We start from the raw sequence: 16,693 nt of genomic DNA on the forward strand, positions 1-16,693 counted from the left end.
GTGTTGGTCGTGGATGTCATCATCATCTCCATCTCTCCACTCCACGGAAACTGCCCTCTCAAAGGTTAGCTTGCCAAATCCAACAATATCATCTTAATTCTCCATGCTGTCTCTTCTGCCTTCAACACTGTGAACCTTGCCCCCTCCTATCTTACCTCACTGATCTCCTACTACAATTTAGCAAGTTCACATCACTTGTCTAATACCAACCTACTGAATGTACCTTTACCTCATCTGTTTTACCACCTACCCCTCGCCACGTCCTGCTGCTGGTCTGGAACTCCCTCCTCCTGCATATGTGACAGGTGATCACTCTCTCCACCTTCAAAGCTATATGAAAATCATATCTCCTCCAGGAGGTCTTTGACAACAAAGCCCTTATTTTCCTTATTCCCTCTCCCATTTGCACTGTCCTTGCACTTAGATCTGTACCATTTATTCATTCCACCTTCAGCCTCATACCTCATATGTACTTGTCCATAATTTATTTTAATGTCTGTCTCCCCATCTAGACTGCAAGGTCTTTGTGAACAGGGAACATGTTTACCAACTCTGTGACACTGTACTCACTCAAGCACTTAGCATGGTGTTCAGCACATGGTAAGCAGTCAAATATGATTGTCCCTGCTGGGACAAACCTTCCTCTGAATTGTAAGCCCAACATTATCCTGGTGGACTCTGAAGCAAATCCTAATAAACTGCTAAAAAGTCTATCTGATGACAAGGCAGCAAATCAAAACAACTCATATTTCCTGATGGGGAAGCACTTGTTTTGCAAAGAGTTGCAAAAGAAATGCTGAAATAGAATGTGCAGTGTCTCGGATCCAAATTCATTCATTCAATCATATTTATTGAGCACTTACTATGTGCAGAGCACTATACTAAACACTTGGAAAGTACAATTTGATGGGGGAACTGTCAGGAGTGGATTGGTTTTGGCCTGACCACTTCAAAACTCTCCAACTAATCATGGGTCGGAGGTAGCAAGACTGGAACCCTGTCCACAGTCCTTATTAGGGGCAGTATATAAAAAGGGGCAAATGCTAAAGGAAGAAACAGAAGGCACACAAAAATTCTAACAAAAATAAAGCGTCACATCAGTGTATGATGATTTCCTGGGAACATGTCTGCTTCAGTTCTCTGCCAGTCCTGGATTTTTGAGTGAATGATTTCTTTGTTTATTTGCATACTTCTCCACAAAGACCTTTACCCACTTCAGTCTCCAAAGCAGCTCATTTCAGCCTCACTATACACAGAGTAGAGACTGAGAGAATGGGGCTTGAAGATGGGGATGGCCTGAGAATCTGGAAGAGACTGACAACTTTAAAAGGTAATTGGTCTTAGAGATGTGAAAATTAAGTTGAAAACCAAGACTGAAGTAAATAAAGAAGCAGCTTGGCTTAGTGGAAAGGCATGGGGCTTTGAGATTCAGGAGACCCTGGTTCTAATCCCGGCTCTGCAACCTGTCTGCTGTGTGACCTTGGACAAGTCACTTCACTTCTCTGTCCCTCAGTTTTTTCATCTGTAAAATGGGGACTCAATACCTATTCTCCTACTACTAAGACTATAAGTACATAAGTACTATGACAAGCAGAGACTATGTCTGACCTGGTTATCTTGTCTATATCTCAGTGCTTAGTTCAGTGCTTGGCACATAATAAGTGCTTAAGAAATACTACGATTATTAGTCTCATCATGAAACAAAACCAAACCCTAGCAAATATCTCAACACCATTTTAAATTCCAAAAGCTTGAAACCCAGACACAAAATAATTTTTAATAATTCCCAACAAGGGAATTAATTCTAAACCAAACATCAGATAGACTGTCATTAATCACTGTAGTATTCATTAAGCGTTATGTGCCAAGCACCGAACTAAAGACTGGGGTACGTTATGGGAAGGGAATGTATCTATTGTTATATTGTATTCTACCAAGGGCTTAGTAGAGTGCTCAGCACACAGTAAGCATGTAGTAAATATGATTAAATGAATGAATGAACAAGCTAATCAGATTGGTCACTTCCCGCACCACATGGGGATCACAGTCTTACTAGGAAGGAGAACAAGTATTACTGAATTCTTCTGAAATGTTCAGGCAGAAATAGCCCATTAAATTAAAATGCCAGAATTACAGAAAAGAAAGCTGCTCAGATCCAAATATTAGCATTCAATTTGATTTTATTTACCGGATCAGTGTCCTTCTGGTCCAGTTACAATGCATCATGTCCTGAGCATACAGGTAATTATAGTAAGAGTTTCAGTCTGACTTCATTCTTATCAATCTTTTATCTGCTCTCGAGATTAGTTGATTCCTACTCTCACAAAAATTCAGAATTTACTATGCTTTAAAAAAAAAATTGTTAAGCACTTACTAGGTGTCAAGCACTGTTCTAAGTGCTGGGTTAGATAAGCTAATCAGGTTGGACATAGTCCCTGTCTCACAAGGGCCTCACAGCCTTAATCACCATTTTACAGATGAGGTAACTGAGGCACAGAGAAGTTCAGTGACTTGCCCACTGTTACACAGCAAACAAGTGGAGGATCAGAATTAGAACCCAGGTCCTTTTGACTCCCAGGCCCGTGATCTATCCACAAGGCCAAGCAGGTGGGGCAAAGTTTGCAAGCTACAGATCAAAGATAAAATGGGCTTTGGGTTTCTAATATGCTGTGGACTTAATGGCCAGCACAAATTAGTGCATCTGATATTGACATTATCTTTGGCAAATCACTGCATATAGCCTGAAGTATGAATTCAACTTTCCTTCATTCTGCTACAGTTAGAGAAGCAACATGGCTTAGTGGAAAGAGCATGGGCTTGGGAGTCAGAGGTTGTGGGTTCTATTCCTGGCTCCACCACTTGTCAGCAGAGTGACTTTGGGCAAGTCACAAATTCTCTGAGCGTCAGTTATCTCATCTGTAAAATGGGGATTAAGACTGTGAGCCCCACTTAGGACAACCTGATAACCTTGTATATATCCCAGTGCTTAGAAGAGTGTGTGGCAAATAGTAAACACAAATATTATTATTATTATTATTATTGACCTTATATTATCAATTCCAATAGAGACCCAAAGAAGAGGAGAACACAGAACATCAAAAAGCATTTTAGGGTTCTCTACAGTGCACTGCACACAGAATGCAACCTATAAATGCCACTGATTAAGGGGAGTTCTGGGTGACACTGGGGTTTTAAAGACATATTTGTTGTAAAGCCAGAGTTTTGGATGGTAAAATATCAATACGTATTTCTCCACCCTCTTCTGGGACACCTTTCTTTCTTGCATCAGGAGAAAAGGTTTCCAACAGATGTGTAACAGTGTTTAAAAGGGGAGATACATTCTTCTGAGCCATAAAAAGGAAATGATGAAAGGCAAGTGAATGGATTAGTAAGAACAAACATTTTATTGTCACTGTGATAGGCTGTTTATACTAACACAGTTTAAGGTTTGTGGCATTAAAAACTTTTTTCTATTGAAATGGATTGGCATGAGTGTCAAAGTCAACATGGTTTTAATTATTTTTATTATTATTATTATGAGCAGTCTGCCTTATTTCCAAAGGGTGGTGAGTGTGGTGAGCTAGAGAATATGGACAGGTGAATGGACTAGACCTACCTATGAAAACTGGTTTACTACGACCAATAAATATTTTTCCTATAAATTCTTTGCAAGTGACAAGTTAATAGATAAATGCTAATTTTTAACCACAATGAATAGGGGGAGAGGCATGGTAAGGGTTTTATATTCCCTGAGTTAATAAGAGGAAAGCAAAAGTATTTTTTCAGACATTTGGTGAAATCACTAGTTATTCACGAACATCTGAGTAAGAAGAATCCTTTCCGGATCTCAATACTATTTAGCAAGCAGCAAAAAGGGCCAACATTACTGTGACATTTCAATCACTGCCACTACTTTTTCCAGACTGAGACCCATTAGCGTTCTAAACAGGGCTACTTCCCTGTGCTCAGCTGAAGGAAGCACTTTGCTGACAGACTACAATAAATCTTCCCACAGAAGTCTAGCTGGTACTCTCTCAGGTGATTAAATAGGCAGGAAAGGGGGAAAAAAATCACACAATTCAAGAACTGCTTTTAACCCAGCCAGCACATAAAAAATGAAAAGTGGCAGTATATAACTCACAGCCTTCTTCCTCACTCATCATCACCACTGCAAAGAAGCACAAGAACCTGCCCCCATAGTATAGCTTTATGAATAATTCAGAAAGTCAACTGTATTTAGTGGCATATCACCCTTTCTATGAATGCAGGTAATCGTCTGACTGGAGATTTCAGGACTGGGGAGAGCTTAAGGATAAGCTCAGAGGAATACAATATAAGTGAGTTGATTTCGAGTTATAGTTTTAATTGAGGTGATTCTTTCCAGCTTGGGAAGCTTTACAGTTCCAAAATCTTTTCAGAAGTTTAGTTTTCCAAGGAAGGCATATGATACCGTAATGGAGAAAATCTGCATGGAAAGCAGTTGTTTTGGACTTCTTTTTCCAACTGAACAATGGCTCTAAAATTAAAGCCAGCCCATGGGATTCCATATTTCTAGTGACAAGTTCTTTCATGAATCATTCCCAGAGAAGATTGCACTCACAATTATTGGTGTTTTCCATTATCCAAGTTAGAGTTGTACTGACGGGCAGCTTTTAAAATGCTAAGAGACCTAATCAAGCTTAAGATTTCTTATTGGGCTTCTTAGAAAATGTGACTGTGTTGGATTGCTTGGCAAAAGTATGCTTTTGGGTATAATCTGCTATCTCATGTGCCTTCAATAGGCACCCAAAACTACCAACTTGTGGTAGTCAATGCTGCCTTAGGCCCAAGTTGTAACAGTCTATGGGGGTGGCCCAAAGATTCCCAGATTCCAGAACAGTGCTGTCGAGACCCATGATCTATGTGGACCATTCTGTGGGGGCAGGAGTGAGATTTTCATTTTTGATGTATTGCTTTGGCCATATCCCCTAGGTTGCAAACTCACTGTGGGCCAAGAACATGTCTATCATCTCTGTTATAAGCCTGCCTCCCCCTCTAGACTATAAACCCATTATGAGATGGGAACGTTTCTGCTAATTCTGTTGTATTATACTCTCCCAAGTGCTTAGTACAGTGCTCTGCTCCCCTTCCTCCTCATCTTTGTTTGTCTCTTGGCTATTTCATTGCTCATTACCGCCCGTACACACATTACCAGAAGATGGAGGAAGAGAAGGAAGAGTGGGTAAAATTCAAACCAGGCAATTATATTGCTTCTTAGCATCTGGGTTGGAAGCTATTGGTTACAATACAGTTTTTCCATCATCGCTGAATTAAATTTACTCATTCTATCCTATACCCAGTTTGCCCAGAAAACTGATAATTAACAGTGAAAAGAATATCTTCTCTACTGGATAGTTAGTGCTAGATGCCCCTGACAGGGTGCAATTGCCAAAAACAAAAGACGTATCTAGTACCAGCTCTCTTTCCCCTGATGCATTTTCCAGCTCCTTCTCACTGCTCCACAAAACACCACCACAATAATCAGATCTGAAATGCAATGTTTATTTGAGGAGTCCTGAAAATAATCCCAACCAGAGGGTTGGGTAATAAGGCAAGAGGAACAGCAGAGCCTCAGATGAAATGAACCCACCTGGTTCCCAAATGCCTTAAGCGAACCACTTTAATACCTACTATACTGGACAGTTTCAAATAAATTTCAAATTGCATTATAAATCAGCAAACAAAAGTCTCCACATTTATCCCTTCATATTATGTCACTGTGGGTAGGGAGCACGTCTGCCAACTCTGTTGTACTTTTTCTAGCACTGAGTACAGTGCTTTGCATATAGTAAGTGCTCAATGAATACCACTGACGATGCTGATGATGATGAGCTTCACAGAAGGAAAAACATTCCACTCAATCTCTGACACTTTGTGCACAAATGGCTAAGTTTAAAATTAATTATGGTTCTTGATAAAATTACTTTGTGCCAAGGACTGTTCTAAGTACTGGGGTAGATAGACGTTAATCAGGTGGGACAGAGTCCCTTTTCCACTTGGAACTCCCACTCTAAATAGGAGGGAGTAAGATTTAACCCCCATTTTACAGATGAAGGAACTGAGGGACAGAAAAATTAAGTGACTCAATGAAGTTCACACAGCAGACAAGATGAAGGTAATCAGGGACTGCTTCCTGGAGGATGTGGATTTTCAGGAAGACTTTGAAGATGAGGCAAGGTATGATCTGTTCCATATGAAAGGCTGAAGGGGAGGGAGGGAAGTTCCAAGGAGGAAGAATGGTATGAGCAAGGTTTCCAGAAGTGGAAGGGTCAAAAATGGTACACAGTGAGAAGGTTAACTTGGGAAGAACTGAGCAGGAAAGTTAGAATATAGTAGGAGAAGAGAGCTGGTAAAAAAAGATTGACTGATGGAGTGCCTTAAAGGCAATAGTCTTTATGCAGAGTTACTCTATGCAGAGGAATGGATAACTACAATCACGTAAAATATGCGGTGTAGGGCTGCATGTTTGAAGCACATAACAGCTTCTGAAGCTTGGCTTATAGCTTTTGGTGTCAAGAAAGGTTTGGCTTTTCCTACTGGGAAATCACATTTCTTTTTAAGATTAGCATAAAAGAGCACTCGAGAATCTTCTTCTTTGCTTTGGCTTGGCACTACTTCTTACAAAGGAATAGCTTCTGAAAATAGAACCAAAGCTCAGTTCAGGTCTCTAAAGAAAAGCAGTACCCAGATGCCTGAGTACCCGACATCTAAAATTCCAGGATGTAAAGTCCTCTAATTTCAGTATTTTTCAGGGAAAATATATTCTCCAAGGAGTCTTCTAGCACCTTCCAACCTCTTTTATTATCCCTACCTGTCCTTTTCGACTAAACATTCAGAAGAGATTGTGCACAGGTAGGGGGCTGCTGCAGATAGGTATCCAATGCTTCTCTCTCAAGTAGCTGCCTCACTGCTTTCATATTGATTTAGAGTTGGGTTTCTGCAGCAAATCCATTGCATTTCCATTAGTGAGAGTATAGATGATCTGGACATAAAAGGTTTCATTTATATCTTTCCAGTTGTGTGTTGCAGAATAAATGCATCTAAACATATTTGATCCTGATTACTGGCCTTTTTGTAAAGTAAATGCTGGGCAAGAACCATGCCCACTTCTTTATACAGAGACACATTTCTTATGCAGAATGCATATTAAATCAAGGTCAATCTTTAAAGACACTGAAGACTGGCATCTTCAAGGAAAAGTAGTTTTTCCTTTATTCTCTGATTATTCAAAGTGATCAAGGTGATAGGATATGATTGTTCTTTCGCAGCAAATAATTTTCTGAGCTTCTTCACTTTCTTATTCATCTTATGAAATTTTCAAGTAAATAGGCCACTGGGTTGAGAGTGGAAGTTTTCAAGAACATTTTGCTACAACCACTACTGTAATTACCAAGTTGTACATTTTAAAACTAGGCCAATAATGAGAAATAAATATGAGGCATCTATGCAAATAATTTAATAGACTGAAAAAAGGATTAAATGTTATTTGGCCAATAACTACACCAAGATTACTCTCCGTCCATAGTGGGGAAATCATTCATTTCAAGTTAGATTCCAAATTGGTAAATTAGTGGTAACTATTCCTGCCTGTCCACCTGCTAGCTTTGTAACTTTTTCTTCTACTTACACTCCACAGCCATCTTCATTATCATTGGCATTTACTGAGAGCCTACTGAGTATGAAGGTGAACTAAAGACTTGGAAGAGTGCAGTAGAACTAAGACACACAAGCTCTGCACTCCAAGATCTTACAAAGCAAATGGGGTGGTCTGAGAAGCAGCATGGCCTAGTGGAAAGAACATGTGTCTGAGAGTCAGTGGATTTGGGTTTGAATTCTGCTCCTTAATTGCTGTGCAAATCTTGGGCAAGTCACTGAATTTATCTCTGCCTTAACTCATTTGCAAAATGAAAATTGAAACCGTGAGCCTCACATGGGACATGGACTATGTCCTCTAGCTTCTATCCTCCACAGTGCTTAGTACAGTGCCTGGCATATAGTAAACACTTAACGATTACCATTAGAAAAAAAAAGCAGGAACTGTGGAGGAAAAAAATGGTGTTCTCTATCCTCCACAGTGCTTAGTACAGTGCCTGGCATATAGTAAACACTTAACGATTACCATTAGAAAAAAAAAAGCAGGAACTGCGAAGGAAAAAAATGGTGTTCTCTGATTAACCTTGGAAAATACTAATCTAAACAATTACATTTTTAAATGAAATGATGTGCATTTCTCTCCCCACTTATACATGCACAAAACATGACCAAACTCACTCATTTTAAGCTATAACTGGCATTTACAAAGTAATAAAAATTAAATATTTAGATGAAGAGGCAACAAATCTGGCTCAAGGTTGATTTGAGACCTGGAGGTGGCTAGTAAGCAGATAGACTCTACCTACTCCACCTTCACATTGTCACTGACCAAGGCAATGCGTCCTAAGCAGAAACTCCTAACGTATGTGGGGATGCACTGGAGAACTCAAGAGTGGTGGCCATCCTCCTTTATTATCCCATTTGGGCTGACCCATATGGCTACTCCCTTGAAGCAGATGATTATTTTCTGCCAACCTAGGAATTGCTATTCATGGCAGAGAGAGCTGGATTTCAGGCAGCCACAATCACCCCTGGCTCATCCCTCCAGCACCACCTGGCTTGGGATGGGGACAGAGAGGAGTGGCAGGGAGTACAGTGGCTTGACTGCTGGGGCAAGGTAGCTGAAGTGGCAGATAGAGGCAGTAAACAGGACAGAGGAAATCGTAAGTGCCCATCATTTCCCTCATCCTTCTTTTTCACACCATTCTCCTTCCTCCACTTCTCTTTTTCTATCTATTCCTTTTCTTCTCTATCCTTTCTTATTGTCCTTTCTCATTTTCCCCTTTTCCTTTCTTCCCCTTTTCAACTCTCCTTACCTCTTCTATCTCAGGATCCCTGCTCTAGCTCTGCCCTTACTAGGTTATGGCTCCACTATGCCCTTTGTGCCCTCCTCCCCCACGCACATTCTGTTCAGTGGATATAGCACGGGCCTGGGAGTCCAAAGGTCATGGGTTCTAATCTCAATTCTACCTCTTTTCGGCTGTGTGGCCTTGGGCAAGTCACTTTGCTTCTCTGTGCCTTAGTAACCTCATCTGTTAAATGTGGATTGAGATTGTGAGCCCTACATAGACAAGGACCATGTCCAACCCAATTTGCTTGTATCCTCTCCGGAGCTTAGTACAGTGCCTGGCGTGCAGTAAGCATGTAACTAATACCACAGTTATAATGTTCCCCAAATATTTACTCCTGAAGGCATGCCCTATCTGGGCTGACCAGGCACTGGGACACACTTCATTCATTCATTCATCAAATCATATTTATTGAGCTCTTACTGTGTGCAGAGCACTGTACTAAATGCTTGGGAGAGTACAGTACAACCATGCACTAACATGTTCTCTGCCCACAACAAGCTTATAGTTTAGAACAGGGCATTTTTAAGAGGCTGGGGGAACCAATGGGTGAGGGTTCCCTGAAGAACAACCTGCAAAAGCCCCCATATAGACCTGGTAGAGGCTACAATGACTTCCTTTTCTGAGAACTTTCTCTCACCACTTCCCAGGCCTGAGATAGCAGCTCCAACACTAGGTCTCAAACCAGCTCTCTACCACCAATTCTGCTTTCCATCCCCTAGCTGGCTAGATTCCAACTCTGAGCAAAGTAGCATAACCTTTGTCCTGAACACATCCCTTTCCTGGCCCTGGGAGGCACACTGAAAAAATGGCAAAAACACTTCCGAACAATACTTAGGCTGCTATGCGTCCAGCTTTTCTCATCAGAAAACTTTAAGGTAATTGACTATTTATAATTAGAACTCTGTATCTAGGGCTCTAATTTTAACGTAAGATTTAAATTTTGCTTAATAATAATTGTGGTACTGTCAAGCACTTACTATGTGTCAGGCACTGTACTAAGCAAAGGGGTGGATATGTGCAAAACAGGTTGAACACAGTTCCTATCTCAGATGGGGCTCCCAGTCTCAATCCCCACTTTACAGATGAGGTAACTGAGGTCTAGAAAAGTGAAGTGACTTGCCCAAGGCCACACAACAGACAGGTAGTAGAGGCAGGATTAGAACCCATGACTTTCTGATTTCCAGGCCCATACTGTAACCACTATGCCATGCTGCTTCCCTACTCACCGACCTGCTCTCTTTCCTAGAGACCCAAACTAATCTTCACTTTTCAGAAGCCATAAGAACATTTATAAGAGGAAAAGAGAGGTTTCATTTATGAAGAGTTGTATGATAAATACTGCCAACAAACTTCATGTAAATAAGATATACCAATAAGTAGTACTGAGTCCAACCTCTTATATTCTAAGGCTTTGAAAAGTCAACAAAGGAGGATTGTATAGGACGATTGTTATAAATTGAAATGCTGTGCTGATTAGTGTGTGTTTGCAACACTTTCGTCCAAGCTAGGTCTGAATATTCACAGTGGGTGTCCCTCTCACCCACAGTTCCCAGGGAAATTGTAAATACATATTATTTGGTTCAAGGAAGTTAATTTTACTCATGTAAGGATTTCTTTAGTGTTTTCAAATGGCACAAGCCTTAAGTGTTCTGCAACAGTAGAAGCTCCTTTGATACCTAAGTTTTTTAATCAATCAATTGATCAATGATATTTATTGAGCATTTACAGTGTGCAGAGCACTGTACAAAGAGCATGGGAGAGTATAGTACAACACAGTTGGTAGATACATTCCCTGCCCACAATAAGCTTACAGTCTAGAGGGAGACAGACATTAATATAAATACATCAATAATAATACTGTATGTAAAATTAATTAAAAATTAAACTTAATGACTGAAGAGCTTAAGCACTCAATCAATAGACAGACTTTATAGGATATAATCCAACCCACTAATGGCTGCCAAGTCACCTAGAGTTGGTGTAAATTTTCCATTGTGGCCTAGTAGAAAGAGCATGAGTCTGGGAGTCAGAGGACCTGGGTCCTAATCCCAACTCTTCTTTGTTCCTGCTGTGTTACCTTGGGTAAGTCACTTAACTTCTCTATGCCTCAGTTACCTCATCTATAAAATGGGTATTCAATAGTTATTCTCCCTCCTACTTAGATTGTGAGCCTCTTGTGGGACCTGATTTTCTTGTATCTACCCCAGCACTTAGAACAATTCTTGACAGACACTTAGCAAACACACAATTATTAGAAGGTATAAGTAAAAAGAGGTAACAATGGATGAAAGGTAAAGAAAGAGAAAATGCCTCTCAAAGGACTTGATACCTTGATAGAAACAAAGAACAGTTTGCCCTAGAAAGTGAAGCAGATTTAAGAAAAGGCTAAACTGGTGGAGGTGAACTCAACTGAGGCCAACAGGGTCTAGGCCTTTCTGACCTGACTGGTAGCCCTGTGAAGGAGACACCAGAACTTGGTATTAAAGTAAATTAGGCCAATCTCAAGCCTTGCTTTCTAGGTGCAGTCAAAGAACGATTTATTTGATCTCTGCAGAAAGAATGCAGCTTGATTATCAGAAACTCCTGGGCATGCCTTCCTATAAGAAGCATGAGCAATAGAGAGAAAGGCCCAACTCAGAAGGTAAGCCAACCAATAGTGGAAGGAGGAAAAGGCTAGCCAAGCCAGACCCCAGATGGTCTTCCTTCCTAGCCTCTCCCAAACTCCCATGGGGGAATTCAACTGTTTGTCCCCACTGCCTCTACCAAACTCTGTGCCTCTAGTGTGACTTCCTTACTACTGCCATCCTTAATCATTTATCAGAGCCCTTAGACTAGGAAGTCTTTAAAATGGCACAGCACAGTGAAGGGATCTGGTTGGACTCAAACACTGGGAATGCTGTCTATGCACTTGCAGAGTGGTTTCAGGGAGGATCCCTCGAACTGCAAATAAAGGCGTCGGTAATTTACAAAAAAGAAATCCCAGGTACATTTAACTCATCACCCTGATGAACCTTTCAATGTTCCAATGGCACTGAGTCATATTATCACTTTTTAACAATAGCTTGCCATAAGGTACACTCGTAAGTCTTTTTTTTTTTTGAGGTATTTGGCAAGGACTTACCATGTACCAGGCACTGTACAAAGGGCTGGCATTGATACAAGTCCATAAGTTTAGACACAGTCTCTATGCCACATAATAATAATAATAATAATTGCGGTATTTGCTAAGCACTTACTTTGGCACAAGCAAATCAGGATGGACACAGTTCCTGCCCCTCTGCTGCTCACCTCCTCACCGTCCCCTGTTCTCGCCTATGCCGCCGTCGACCCCTGGCCCACGTCCTCCCGCTGTCCTGGAATGCCCTCCCTCCTCACCTCGCCAAACTCTCTTCCCCTCTTCAAAGCCCTACTGAGAGCTCACCTCCTCCAAGAGACCTTCCCAGACTTAGCTTCCCTTTTCCCTCTGCTCTCTCTGCTGCCTCTCTGCCGCCCTTCACCTCCCCTCAGTTAAGCCCCCTTTCCCCCCTTTTCCTCTGTTCCTCCCCCATCCCTTCCCTTCCCCTCAGCACTGTGCTCATTTGTATATATTTTTATTACCCTATTTATTTTGTTAATGAGGTGTACATCCCCTTGATTCTATTTACTGCTATTGTCTTGTTTTTATCTGTCACCTCCGACCAGACTGTAAGCCCATCAATGGGCAGGGATTATCTCTATCTGTTGCCGAATTGTACATTCCAAGCGCTTAGTACAGTGGTCTGCACATAGTAAGCCCTCAACAAATACTACTGAATGAATGAATGAATGAATGCCCAACATGGGGCCCACAGTTCAATCCCAATTTTACAGATGAGGTAATTGAGGCACAGAGAAGTGAAGTGACTTGCCCAAAGTCACAGAGCAGACAAGTGGCAGAGCTAGGATTAGAACCCACGACATTCTGACTCCCAGATCTGTGCTCTTACCACTACTCCATGCGGCTTCTCATTTGTGACATGAAAAGCCAAATCACCTAGCAAAAACTGAAAACACCTAAACACTACCTGTCAAAGGAAGTTGTAACTTCTAACATTCTAACAACCAAAATATATGTCTCTCTTGGTGGTGCCAGAACTTTCTGGCTACCACATTGCTATCTTGAGTTCATGATTTTCTTTATTTCACTCCCGATCCTCCATCTCCCTCCAGTACTAAAACAGTTTTAAAGACTCACCAATGTTTTCCATTTTCATGGTAAGTAAAAGCTGATTTAAAATACTGCAAGGTGAAAGGCATAAATAGTTCAAGTATTATATGACTAGGAGCTAAATAATCAACAAGCTATTATTATGGAAACAATCATTACAGTTCTGTGGAAACATAACCAAAAAGGTACTTGAATTCATAATGAGAAATTATATTTAAAAAAATGTATTGCTGTTTTGGTGTTGAATTATCATTCAAAAAACCCAAAGTTTTACATGAACCAATATGGTGAAAGTAAATTAAATTAGCTTGTTTAGGAGAAACACCAACTTTGGATAAACTGGAATGGCTGCTTTACATGTGGACTAGTTTAAAATTTAGATTTTTAACTTCTATTCCAATAAGGACAAAAGAAGATTTGAATATTAAATGGAGAGTCACAAAAGAAGAGAGTAATTCTAATATTGATACAATGCAAACCATAATGATAAAACATAGATTGGTTTGGGGACTAACATTGCAGACACAATTACTGGGATTGTCTCTCTCTTCCACTCTCTGTCTCAGTCTCCAGGATAAAGAAGAATCAATTAGCTCTCAACAGACTATGACCTTGAAGAATATAGCTCTGAACATAATATGCTGAATATGCTGAGACAGATAGAAAGGTAAATAGAAATAAAGGATTCTTAAATCCACTGAAGGGCCTGCTTCAGACATGATTTGTCAATCATGGAATATGAACCATGACAGCTCTTAGTTCAAGCAAAAAAAAAAAAGTAGTAGTTGAAAAGCCCCTTTCCTTTCTGGGAATAAATGATAATGTCTCAGCTGGGGAAAAACATAGTTAATGAGATGCAAAAATGACAATCCAATTTACAAGTCTTTTCTCCTTGCCTCTGATATTCCCACAACTAAAAATACTCTCTCACACAAACACACAAATGCAAAAAAGCAACAAATGCAAAAATGAACACCCAAAATTTCTTGAAAAGAAAGAGTACCACTCTCCTCCTTAAGAAGGGTTAATATTTTAGTGTGATAAAACTTTTCAAAGAACAAGCCAAACTAAACAACCCCAAATTAGGGTTTTGTGGGTTTCAAGGTTTCAAAGGTTTTCAGGAGTCTTGGTTTCACTGACCTTCACTCTAGAGATCCTGGCAGCTATTTTGCAACCTGGCCTTTGATTCTCATTTCTGAAAGGATTCCGAATGCTGCAGCTGTCCATCAGCCTGTAACTTGCCACCCCAATCCTTTCAGGCAACTAAAACTTTACCTCTCATTATAGGTCAATCAATCGTACTTACTGAGCACTTTCTGCAGAGCACTGTACTAAGCTTTTGGGAGAGAACAACACAATAATATAACAGATACATTCCCTGCCCTTAAAGATACTATAAAAATCAATCCTCTTCCTCAGCCAAAAAGAAATAAAAAATTAAAAAAAACTACCTGAGAAGTCAAATCTCCTAAAATCCTTGAGAGGAAAAATAACCTTATCAGGTCTCTAATTTCACTTCACAATTAGAGAGTTCATGAATATTCCTCTAACAAAGCCTGGTGTGGGCAGGGATTGTCTCTATTGCTCAATAAAATACTTTCCAGGCACTTAGTACAGTGCTCTGCACATAGTAAGGGCTCAAAAAATACAATTGAATATAATTAAATGAAAGTATATTTTCAGTGATGGGCATTTTGTCCCCTTCATTACATTACAGAATAGTCCAACTGGAAAGGACCTTCAGAGATCTGTCATTTTTGTCTCAGCAGAAATGCACTTTGCAGCCTATCATACAGATCAGGAGCCAGCCTAGACTTCAAGATTTGTGTTTCCAATTACCAGGTGGAGGAGCAACACTCTCCACCACCAAGGTGAATTTGGCCTTTTTGCATAATCTGCATAATCTGCATTTGCTTTTAATAGAAAAAATAATCTCTTCTCAGTAAAATTATTTCTCAGTCACTTTGCTAGGTGGGAGAGGTGGTGAATTGCAGTGATGACTGTCAGACCTGTAATGATACCCAAGGGATTTGAAGGCTCAAAAAGGAGCTCTACAGCCAATTATACCTGAAAAAAAACCCCTCACTAAACTTTGTTGTCACAAGCAATGCAGTGCTGATCTTCCCAAAATGATCCTTAAACGCACTTCAGAGAGGTAGAATTTTCTAATTTCAATACAATAGGCAACTATTGGTCATTATTCTTGGTCGTAATTCTCTGAGAAGGTTTGGGGGCCTCATAGGTTTCAGTAGAAATGCTGAGAGTTGAGGGAATCATAGTAGCAGACTTCCCCTTTCTCCTTCTAAAATGATATCTGAAAACCCTGAAATATTTAGATGTGTTTAAAATATTCTGTTTCCTACCTTATTTCACTACCAAGTAAGCCTTCATCAGTTCCAGAGAGGGGTAGAGATGAGGGTCAGTGAGGGGTTGGGAGAGATAGCAAAGAAAGAAAAATGGGGAGGAATATAAAAGCTGAAAGGAAGGAAAAAATGAAGCAAGAAAAAATAGAATATTCTATTCCTTTTGGAAGTTTTAACAAGTGACTTTGCATGATTTCATCACTCTCAACCTTATGTTATATGCATTGGGCCTGTGTTGCAGCTCAGTAGCAGACTTCTGTTTCTTTTTATAAGCATGTGGGCACAATTCGCAGGCTATTAAACCAAGTTCCTGCAATCTGACAGGTCAAAATGACACATGTCCAAAAAACTGTTTACTCTATAAATGCCTCCTGTACTTTATAATGACTGCCAAGGAAGCTCCTTAAACATTTGCCAGGAGAAGGCAGAAAGCTATGAGTTTTTCGATGCAGATTGGTCCTGCATTCTGAATAAAAGACAAACCAGGCTAGTAACTGTTGTATTAACACTTCTGTAAACTGTGTGAAGTGTCTAGAGTTCTGGCACTTCATTTCAGCAATGGAAATCTGAACAATGCAGATTTTTTATTTTTCAATTTGATGAAGGCATCAAGGCTACTTTTCATCAAGACAAGAATCAAGTAAAATACATAAGTAATCCTTAAGGGAAACAGAGGCAGATTGCAGTTACTGCAGTGAGGAAGGTTGCAGGGCAGGGGGAGAGGGAAGAGGGAGAGACAGAAAAAGCTAGAGAAGGGAATGGGAAAAGGGTATGAGAAATTTAAACCAGGGAGGGGAAAAGGAGAATATGAAAATGATAGACATAGTGTGCAAAGTCAAACATCAAAAAACACTGCCAATTTATGTAAGAAAGACAGTGTAAAACATGCAGAATCTCATTCTTACATGCAGATCATGTACTAAAATGACTTGCAAAGACTTAGGGATGTTTATGGATCCCCTCCCTCCAAAGCTTGACAGCCAGCCAGATTGCAGAACTACAGATAGCTACTCTCTGGTAGCGCACTGAATCTGCCCAACACCATGGCACTCCCTCCTCTTTCTTTTAGCACAAGTCATGGGCTGTCTTTACCCATCTCTTTCAACTGCAACCTGGGTCTCCCCACCCCCAGTTCATCTAAACACAAACATACAACTAAC

At 40.3% G+C, this 16,693-nt stretch overlaps 1 protein-coding gene across 9 annotated transcripts in view; it reads right to left on the reverse strand.

The window, feature by feature from the left end:
• NRG1 (neuregulin 1) overlaps window positions 1-16,693 on the reverse strand; it is a 1,057,599-nt gene that overhangs the window by 110,802 nt on the left and 930,104 nt on the right. The window lies entirely within an intron of this gene.

The sequence above is a fragment of the Ornithorhynchus anatinus genome, chromosome 5, assembly GCF_004115215.2.
Source record: "Ornithorhynchus anatinus isolate Pmale09 chromosome 5, mOrnAna1.pri.v4, whole genome shotgun sequence".
Classification (NCBI taxonomy): Eukaryota; Metazoa; Chordata; class Mammalia; order Monotremata; family Ornithorhynchidae; genus Ornithorhynchus; species Ornithorhynchus anatinus.